Source organism: Moschus berezovskii, chromosome 4 (genome assembly GCF_049115385.1).
Source record: "Moschus berezovskii isolate FMDL1 chromosome 4, NW_MosBer_1.0, whole genome shotgun sequence".
Taxonomy (NCBI): domain Eukaryota; kingdom Metazoa; phylum Chordata; class Mammalia; order Artiodactyla; family Moschidae; genus Moschus; species Moschus berezovskii.
Window position 1 is genome coordinate 20,973,497 of NC_142463.1, and position 10,046 is coordinate 20,983,542.

A 10,046-nucleotide genomic window follows, 5' to 3' on the forward strand; every position below is an offset into this window, starting at 1 on the left:
GTTCTTTCTGCATTGCCTGCAGGGTCAAGTTCAAACTCTGCCCTGGCCCCTGGTTGTTGATTGTGTTTCATTTCCCTATCCCCCAGTACACCCTTCCCTCACAAGTTATTTGTGTATCCCAAGTGTAACCTATCCCCTATGACCTCTGTGTCATGATACATTGTCTTCTCTGTCTAAATGCCCTTTTCTCTGTTCTTGATAACCCAGATTTCCATCTCCTTCAGGAAGCCTTCTCTGATTCCTTTAAAACAGACTGAGTTGTTCTTTTTCTGTGCTTCCCCTGCCCTCTGTATATGTTATGAATATAACGCTTCCCTTCTGTGATTTCTCTCCTCACCACAACCCCGAACTGAGAATTATTCAGGGCAGGAAGCTTGTATTCATTTTTGTATCTCTAATCCCTCAGCACCAATATGTTTGGTACATACAAGGTATAAGTACAGACTATCATGTGGTAGACCTAATCCTAGATACTAGAGAGAGGGGTGATCAGAACAGAAGTCGTTTTTCTCAAGGGATGTACAACCTAGTGGGCAAGATGTAAAATAAACTACAAGTGAATTACAAGTAAATTACAAGGGAGCAAAGTATTGAGGGAAGTGTAGAGTGCCTATTACCTGGGAGACCTAATGTAGCATGGTGGAGTGCGTGTGTGCTCAGTCGTATCCGACCCTGTGACCCCATGGATTGTAGCCCACCAGGCTTCTTTGTCCGAAGAATTTTCCAGGCAAAAATACTGGAGCGGGTTGCCATTTGCTATTCCAGGGGATCTTCCTGACCCAGAAGTCAAATCCACGTCTCCTGTGTCTCCCTCACAGGAGGGAGTATGGCAGATGGATTCTTTTACCACTGAGCCACCTGGGTAGCCTGGAGGAAGACATGTTCAAACAGACCTGGGGATGAGGAGGAGAGGGATGTGGGTATATGAGAGGTATCTTTTAGCAGAGATAATGGGCCATGTGACTGAAGCTTCTGAAACAGAGTATATTCTGGAACCTGAAAGGTCCAGTAAGTTGCAACATGGAGAAAAGGGAATGCTTGTGAAATATGAGGTTAGACAACAGGCAGGAGCCGGTGGGCTCTGAAGCAGTGAGTACTTGGAGTAATTGGAAGCCATTGTAGGAGTTTTAAACTGGGAAGTGACCTGATCAGATTTCCAAGGGCCTCCCACTGGGAATATAATTATCAATAGTAGTTGCTGAATGAGGAAGTTAAATAACAACGTAACAGAAAACGCTTCTCAAGGTCAGTCCAGTACTTAAGCTTCCTTGCTGCTGCTGCTGCTAAGTCACTTCAGTCGTGTCCGACTCTGTGTGACCCCATAGATGGAAGCCCACCAGGCTCCCCCGTCCCTGGGATTCTCCAGGCAAGAACACTGGAGTGGGTTGCCATTTCCTTCTCCAATGTGTGAAAGTGAAAAGTGAAAGTGAAGTCGCTCAGTCGTGTCCGACCCTTGACCCTTAGCGACCCCACGGACTGCAGCCTACCAGGCTCCTCCATCCATGGGATTTTCTAGGCAAGAGTACTGGAGTGGCTTGCCATTGCCTTCTCCTTAGCCCTCCCCTATCTGAGTAAAGGGAGCTGTGGAACTCCCTGCTGCTTGTACGGAAGTTCGAGGTGCCACACCAGGAGGCACGCTGGCAAAGTCAGATGTACCTAGAAGGGTGACCGGGATGGAGAGGAAACTGAAGGTGCCATCCTGGAAAGAACAACTGGGAGCATTAAGCCAGGAGATGGCTGTTCTCTTGCTCTTCGTACTTCCCCTGCTTGACCAGTACCTGCTTCACCTGCACCCTACTCACCTGACCTTCCTACATGCTTGCCCCAGGCCGTATTCTAACTTTAGACCCTGTGACAGCTTATCAAAGGGCTGCTGAGGAGCGTGTTTCTGCTAGTTTCCCTGTAATCAGTGAGCCAGCCTTACATCAGTTCTCCTTGAAATGGCAACCCACTCTAGTATTCTTGTCTGGAAAATCCCATGGACAGAGGAGCCTGGTGGGTTGTAGTCCATGCAGTTGCAAAGAGTGAGACATGACTGAGTGGCTGAGCACACACCCCTGGCAGCAAAGACTGCAGTCAAGTCCTGGCCGACCATGGTGGAGTATTGCTCCAGGATCTTGCTTGAGGCGTGTAAACTCCCTCTATCTACTGAGTCAAGGATGTCTCTGCCACTGGGGGGAAAAATGTGAAAGTGAAGTAAAATCACTCAGTCATGTCCGACTCTTTGCAACCCCATGGGGTGTAGCCCCCCAGACTCCTCTGTCCATGGAATTTTTCAGTCAAGAGTACTGGAGTGGGTTGCCATTTCCTTCTCCAGGGGATCTTCCCGACCCAGGGATCAAACCTGGGTCTCCTGCATTGCAGGCAGATGCTTTACCAGCTGAGCCACCGATCTCCCTTTAAACTAGTGTTTTCTGAACTGTGGTTCACAACCATGATTTATTTGTGGTCATGGAGTCAATTTTGTGGGTATGGGAGGCATGAGGACTTTTCAGAAATAGTTACTCATCTTCCTGAAGGAAAGGTTGCTCCTCTTCCTCAGAAGGGTTGCCTCCCCTCTACCTCTGTGGTTAGCTATGTGACTTGCTTTATGAAATATTAGTGGAAGCGGTGTCTTCTATATTTCTGGATGGAAGCGTTGAGAGTGAACCTCGGGTTTACTTTGTCATTCCTACCACAGTGATCATGGAAACATGTTACAATGGAACCTACATCAGCTTGAGTACCTAAGTGACTGTGTTGAGCAGAACACGCTGTGGACCTGCATTAGACATGGAGTGAGAGTGAAAGATGCTGTGTCCAGCCTCTGAGAGTTTGTGTGGTTACTGAAGTGTATCTTGGTCTCCTTTTTTTTCTTTTGGCCGTGTAGCTTGCAAGGTCTCACTCAGTTCCCTGACTTGGGATCGAACCTGGGCGTTAACAGTGAAAGCATGGAGTCCTAACCACTGGACCACCAGGAAAGCCCCTAACTTAGTCTTTTTTCACTGATAGAGCAGGCATGGACCAGCTCCTTATTTTCTCACTGATATTTTTAACATCAGAGTATAGTTGATTTACGATATTGTGTTAGATTAAGGTGTACAGCAAAAAATGATTCAGAAACATATATACACACACACATATATATATGATACTTTTAAAAATTATTTTCCATTATAGGTTATTACAAGATACTTAAATATTGAATATAGTTTCCTGTAGTATACAATCTTTGTTCCTTATATATTTTATGTATATTTTGAACAAAAGAATAGAAAATAACAGACACCAATCTATAGTGACAACAGACAGTGGTTGCCTAGAGAAAGCTAGATTACACAGTATCGTGAGGAAACTTGGGGATGATGGTTATCTTTATAGTAGTAAAGATACCAGATATAGCTCAGAATTTTATTTGGTAAACAAAAGATAGTACACCCCCAAGGCGTGAGGGCTGGCTGACTCTGAAGGAGTGGCCAGGAGTAATATACACAAGTCTATACATATGTAAAAAAGTCATAAAACTGTACAGTTTATTGTACACCAATTATATATCAATAAAGCTATTAAATATATGCATACAAAACAACATTTTAAAAGATCATATACAAAAAAAATAGGCATTAAATTATAAGAGTTGCTTTATGGGTGGAGGGGGGACAAGACTGGGAAACAAAGATAAAAAGAATAAATAAGATATGAGAGGGATGTGGACGCATCAATGATGATATTTTCCTGTGAACAGAAATGAATTCAGCCCTCTGCACCTGATGAGATGAATGGATGAATGAACTATTAGGAAAGTGACTGGTGGTATGCCTTTCTTCCTGAGTTGTGTCATTCTTACCTCCGAGGAGGCTTTTTCCCTGACCCAGAGGGCTGACTGATCAGGAGAGGGAATGTGACCAAGAAGTGGGCAGGTTGACTGGGACTCCTACAAAATCACTGTCCCTTTCCCTTTTGCCCCTTCTATGTCTGTTCTAGGGGACCAGAGTCACTTAGTTCCTCTTTGTTTTGCTCCCCACAAGCCCTGATGCCCTTAGTGGCTGCTCTTCTCAGACAGGGGCACTTCGTTTAGAGAGTATTTCTTCAGACTTGAACCTGGATTGTTTATTTATTGGAGGGGGCAGAGAACAGCCCCAAAGTCACAGCAGTTCCAAACAATATATATTCCCAAGATTGTCCTCTTGGTCCATTCCTGCTTGGACCTTCCCCAGGTCTTTCTTGGGGGAAGACCCTGGCTCCCTCTGGTGTCTTAGACTGTTTTCTTTTCCTTCAGTTTGATATCACCTGCTTTCTATCTTACTTCTTTTTGTTTGCTTACCAGTAACACCTCTGTTATTGTTTTAAAAATATGTTTTTCTGTTATTTTAATGAAGGTAAATGCGTGTATTTCATCTGTCATCTGGAACCTAAGGCCCCTAAATTGGATCTTAAAGGATGAATAGAAGTTTGCCAGGCAGTGTGTGCTGCAGGGTGAAGGTAAAGATTATGGAGGAACATCGGTCATTAGAGATCAAAGGAAGGGTGTTCAAAGGAGAATACTGGGACCTAAAGTGTTTGAGGAAGGCTGAGAAATGAGTACAGTTCTTTGTACCTGTTATCATCCTGACAGCCTGCCAGTCATCATTAAATACCGAGTTTTAACTCTACCAGTATGTTTACCCAACTCACAGAAGCAGATGAGGGCACCAGCTGGAACTGTGGGCTCTGTCTCTCTTGGGGGACCCCATTTGTGACGGAAGTTGTAAGTAGGTTGTTGCCAGCTTGTGCAGGAGCCAAAGAGCTTGGTAGCTGAATATCCAGACTTTCAGTACAGTGACATCAGAGTCACTGAGGACAACTGCCCCGCACCGTCTGGTTTCAAAGGGATTCACCTTGGTAGAGCCAGGAGTTGCAAAGGTTCCAGCCCTAGAGAACCAAGGGCAAGAGCCCTCTTTGGGTTGTACCAGGGTTCGGTAACAGGCAGCCCTAGAGAGAAAGACCGGAGTTACTTGAGGGAACCTTGGGTGCCCAGGTTTGTTTTAAAAATTCTGCCCATCTCTAGTCAAAATTCTGAATGTCCCTCAAAAGTATACTGATTTTATAAAAAGCCATCCTCACTTTGTAGAATGATTCCCCAGGTAAGTTCTTTAAATAAGATAGATTTGTGTGTTAAGATTTGATTTATACACAACCTATCAAGAATAAACCATCTGTGAAATATGAGGTAAATATATTATGTCCTACTGATGCTTCTCAAGAAGGGTGGCATGTGCTTTTCTCCATGTCTGGTTTTCAAAAACTGCTTTGCCACCCACGAGATGTTTTCTTCCACACTGTCTCGGATACAAACTTAGGGCATACAAGCTGACTCAGTGCTCATTCTGATGTCCCCAGAGCCAAGTGAAAAATATATAGCTCTCAGGATCAAAATAAAACATTTCTGTAATAAAATTGCTATTGCTCTGGCTCATGTTTAGTCACATTATTTTACTCTATTTTATTTTTTTAGCCCCTGCTATATGTCAAGCACTGTTCTAAACACTTTACTAAAATGAACTCATTTAATTCTCAATAACCAGTGAGGTAGTACAATACCTCCATTTTACAGATGAAGAAACTCGGGCAGAATGGTGAAGAAACTTACCTCCCAGTTTCAAATAAATTTAGGAGGGAGAAAGCATTTTGTGTATATTTGAAGGATGGAATGGGTTAAAACAAGTTGAGGAAAACAGATGAAGGGTAAGACATGGTTGGTGTGTTTCTAGGTTAACAACTAGGAACTTTTGATAACAGATTTTTGTTTTTGTTTTGGCTGCATCGGCACTTCATTGAGGTTCGTAGGTTTCTCTTGTGGCTCATGGACTTAGTTGCTTGTGGCATGTGGGATCTTAGTTCCCTGACCAGGGATTGAACTCTTGTCCCCTGCACTGAAAGGTGGTGTCCTAACCACTGGACCACCAGGGAAGTCTGATAATAGTTCTAGAGTCTAGGTGTCTGTATCCCTATTATAGAGGCAGCAGTGAGTCTCAAAGATCCAGTTTTGACTTGCAGTGGGCTCCCACTCACTATGGAGTGTTGAGCAAGTCCCTGGTTGTCTGTGGGGCTCAGTTACTCATCTGGGTGATGGAGATTGGAAGGTAGATTAGTTAGCTATTGCTTCGTAATAAACCAACCCCCAAATTGGCAAGTTAAGCAACTATTTATGATTATGAGTCTGTTGGTTGGCTAGGCTCACTTACGTATCTGCATTCAAGTGGCTGGCTGTTCTCATCGTGGCTGGGACCTGTGTAAGGGCCTGAGCAGAAACAACTGGGCTGAGCAAGCTCTATGCTACATGGCCTTATCTTCTGGAAGGCAAGCTCAGGCTGCTTCTTATGGCAGTGGTAGGGTTCCAGGAGAGAGAAAGGAAAGAGTGAGAGTTGTGAGCTAAGTTTTCTTTGGGGCAAAATGAAGATTATAGCCCAGGAAACAGCATCTCAGATAGCTCTGAAAAACTGCTCCAAAGAGGCAGAAGGGGAAGGTCAGTATATATGTGATTTTAGTGAAGGAGGAGTATATGCAATCAGATACATATTATTTTTGCAGAAAGTTTCTGCTAGTCACGGGGAGCAGTCACCGTGAAGAATTTTAGTGCTTTTCTAGATATGAGAAGAAACTAAAGTGAAGAGGAACTAAAGAGCTTTATGATGAGGGTGAAAGAGGAGAGTGAAAAGGCTGGCTTGGAACAACATTAAAGGAACTAAGATCATGGTATCTGGTCCCATCACTTCATGGCAGATAGAAGGGGAAAAAGTGGAAGCAGTGACATCTTTTATTTTCTTGGGCTCCAAAATCACTGCAGACAGTGACTTCAGCCATGAAATTAGAAGACACTTGCTCCTTGGAAGAAAAGCTATGACAAACCTAGACAGCATATCAAAAAGCAGAGACATCACTTTGCCAACAAAGGTCCATATGGTCGCAGCTGTGGTTCTTCCAGTTGTTATGTACAGATGTGAAAGTTGAATCATAAAGACAACTGAGCGCCAAAGGATTGATACTTTTGAATTGTGATGGAGAAGACTCTTGAGAGGCAGACCCTTGATCTCCTTGCTCTGGGGCAGCAAGGAGATCAAACCAGTCAATCATAAAGGAAATCAGGCCTGAATATTCATTGGAAGGACTGATACTGAAACTTTAGCTCCAATACTTTGCCCACCTGATGCGAAGAGTTGACTTACTGGAAAAGACTGTGATGCTGGGAAAGATTGAGGGCAGGAGATGAAGGGAGCGACAGAAGCTGAGATGGTTGGATGACATCATCAACTCAAGCTTGGCATGCTGTTAATCCATGGGGTTGCGAAGAGTTGGACGTGACTTAGTGACTGACAACAGATGTGAGGAAATACGAGAATTGGGCTCATAAAGTCGGCTCCTGAAAATATCTATCTGAAGACCTGTTCTGCCAGTTTTCCCCAGAGCACCTCAGTTCAGCTCTCCATTCTGAATTCTTTTCAAGGGGTGTTGAAAGTCTACAGCTGCAGTGGCTCACTATTTAATCTTTGGAGAGACAGATGGCAAGTGCCAATTTGTAGTTGACATAGCCTAGGCTCAGAACTAGCACAACATCGTGTGCACTGCATTCTGTTCATTAAAACAAGTCAGAGAGTTCAGCTCAGATTTGCAGGGGTGGGGAAATAGCTCCCTTCTGAAGGGATGGAGGAGCTCTTTGCACAGAGCAGAGATATAGAAAGGTGTGGGATTGAAATCATTTACCAGAGAAGACAAACTCTTCCCTACCTCTGAGGACAGTATAATAGTGTAATAATTATAGTACCACCTCTGATGTGGTGAGGGGCTCAGGCAACTGAGGCCAAAGACCTGGCAGTGCTTTAAAAATTATGAAATGCTCCACAGGTAGTGCTTCTGAGTGTGGTAATCTTGTGTCACCTGTGGACCTGTGGGTTCCTGGGAGCAAGGCCGTACCCGACTCCTGTCCGCCCCTTCTGTATTGAGAGAAGGCTCACAGAAATGAAACAAAGCAGAGCAGTTACTGAGAACCACACCACACTCCCTCTTCTCACCCTAGAACAAAGACAGGCTTCAAACCCTCTGGAATCTGAGAAGCTTCCTTCCCTTCTGCAAGCTCTCACCCTCATCCTTTCTGCCTGCCCCCACCTCCAACTGCACTTGGCAAGATACTCACCTGTCTTCCCACTCAACAGCTGAGGATACAGAAGGATGACTTGCTCAAGGTCACCAGTTAGTGGGTGAAGACCCAGATCCTGCTCAGGAAACCCATCAGGGCCTGCTTGAGTGACTGCAAATATAAACAAACATCTGAGTGCAGGGACATGCTGTTTTGGCTACTGGAATGGTGTGGTGTTGAGTTACAGGTGAAGCCCTGGAAACCTTTCCCTGCTGGGTTCTCAAGTCTCCCTGCTCTCCCATTCCACATCTCTGCCTCCAGCTTGCCTATCCCAGTCCTCCTCCATATTGCCTTTCCAAAACACTTGCATCATGACTCCGCTTAAAATAACAATGAATCAACATTTATTGAGCCCTTACAATGGAGCAGGTACTGTTCTAAGCTCTTTCCTTGAATTAACTCATTTAATCTTCACAATTCTATGAAGGAGTCACTATTATTAGCTCCCATTTTGCAGATAAGGAAACTGAGGCACAAGAGGTTAGAGTGACTTACTGAAAGTTCCACAGTAAGTGTCAAAGTTAGGATTTGAACTCAGATGGTCTGGTTCCTGAACTTGGGCTTGTCAGGCCAGAAAAACCCTCTCTGTAGGTCTCTGTTTGTTGTTGTTCAGTTGCTAAGTAGTGTCCAACTCTTTGCGGGCCCCATGGACTCCAGCACACCAGGCTCTATTCTAATAATAAACAACAAAAGTAATACAGTAATTAATATGCATGGATTGCTTACTATAGGCTAGGCCCTGTTCTATCTGCATTTCAAGTACTAGCTCATTTGATTCTTACAATAGTACTAGAGAATTGGCCAGTGGAGGGAGTACCATTATCCTCATTTTACAGGTAAAGAAACAGGGACAGTCATGTAACAAGGATGTGTTACCAGACACTCCAGCTCCAGAGGCAGACTTTAAACCGCTGTGCTGTCTGGCTTTCCCAAGTGCTATTCAGTCCAAGGGCCCAGCATTTACTGCTTTTTGGATTCATGTCACACGATTTCTGCATTTCCACCAAAGCATGGCTTTTGTTTTTTCTATGCATGTTTTTTCCCTTCTCAGCCAGACCTTGAGCTCCATGAGGCCAGACTGAAGATCTGATACGTCCTCAAGTTCCCCAGTTCACAGCCAGGATCTCACAGACTCCTCCTAACAATCTTACATTATAGGCATTCCTCCTTTTCAAGGAAAAAGCATAGATTCAGAGATAAAGATAGAACTGGATGAACAGCAGTGTTTTGGCAGACAGTGTTTTCCAGCTACAAAGCACTCTTCCCCACATCCCATTCCACTCCACACAGCCTCACTTCCAGGGGCAGTCATGGTAGTACAGCTTGATGGTTAAGAGCAATCGTTTAGGATTAGACCTGAGTTTGAATCTCCTCCACTCAACCTCCACTCACCTGCATGACTCACAGAGGGGGTCATTTAATCCCTCTTGTCCTCAGTGACCTCATTGGTAAATGAGGATGATAAAAATGCTTTCCTCATCTCTCTGTTGGGAGGACAAATGAAATTGATAACATAAAGACCTGTGAGAGAGGCCTAGATTGGAGAAGTATTGTGTGTATATAGATAATCCGCTCCCCTCCCCCTACCTCCCTAAAGACACCGGGTCCCAGGATTGGGGAGGGGAGGGGGCAGCAGGTGGGCTCCCCTGAGAGAAACATCCTGTGCCCCTCTCCTGCTGGCACCCCCAAGCCCCACGCGGGGGAGAGGCGAGTGCCCTAGGGTACACAGCCCAACACAAGCTTCTGCAGGAATGATACTGCTAAACTCTTTGCAGGGTTAATCAGGTTTGCAAACATAGTCTGTCGCTGCTCTCCATGTTCTTTCCCGGAAGTGGCTCAGGCTGGACAGCATCTTCCGTGAGTTGAGGGTCTTGGGTGCACGGGGCTGAGGCGA

The 10,046-nt window shown here is 44.8% G+C and overlaps 1 long non-coding RNA gene across 1 annotated transcript; it reads right to left on the minus strand.

Moving 5' to 3' along the window:
* Positions 1 to 3,608: 3,608 nt before the first annotated feature.
* Positions 3,609 to 9,867, minus strand: LOC129541301 (uncharacterized). The gene is made up of 4 exons (XR_008682802.2): positions 9,545 to 9,867; positions 8,648 to 8,825; positions 8,150 to 8,263; positions 3,609 to 4,950 (listed from the first exon to the last, which is right to left on the minus strand). It is a non-coding gene; the product is annotated as an uncharacterized LOC129541301 (long non-coding RNA).
* Positions 9,868 to 10,046: the final 179 nt, after the last annotated feature.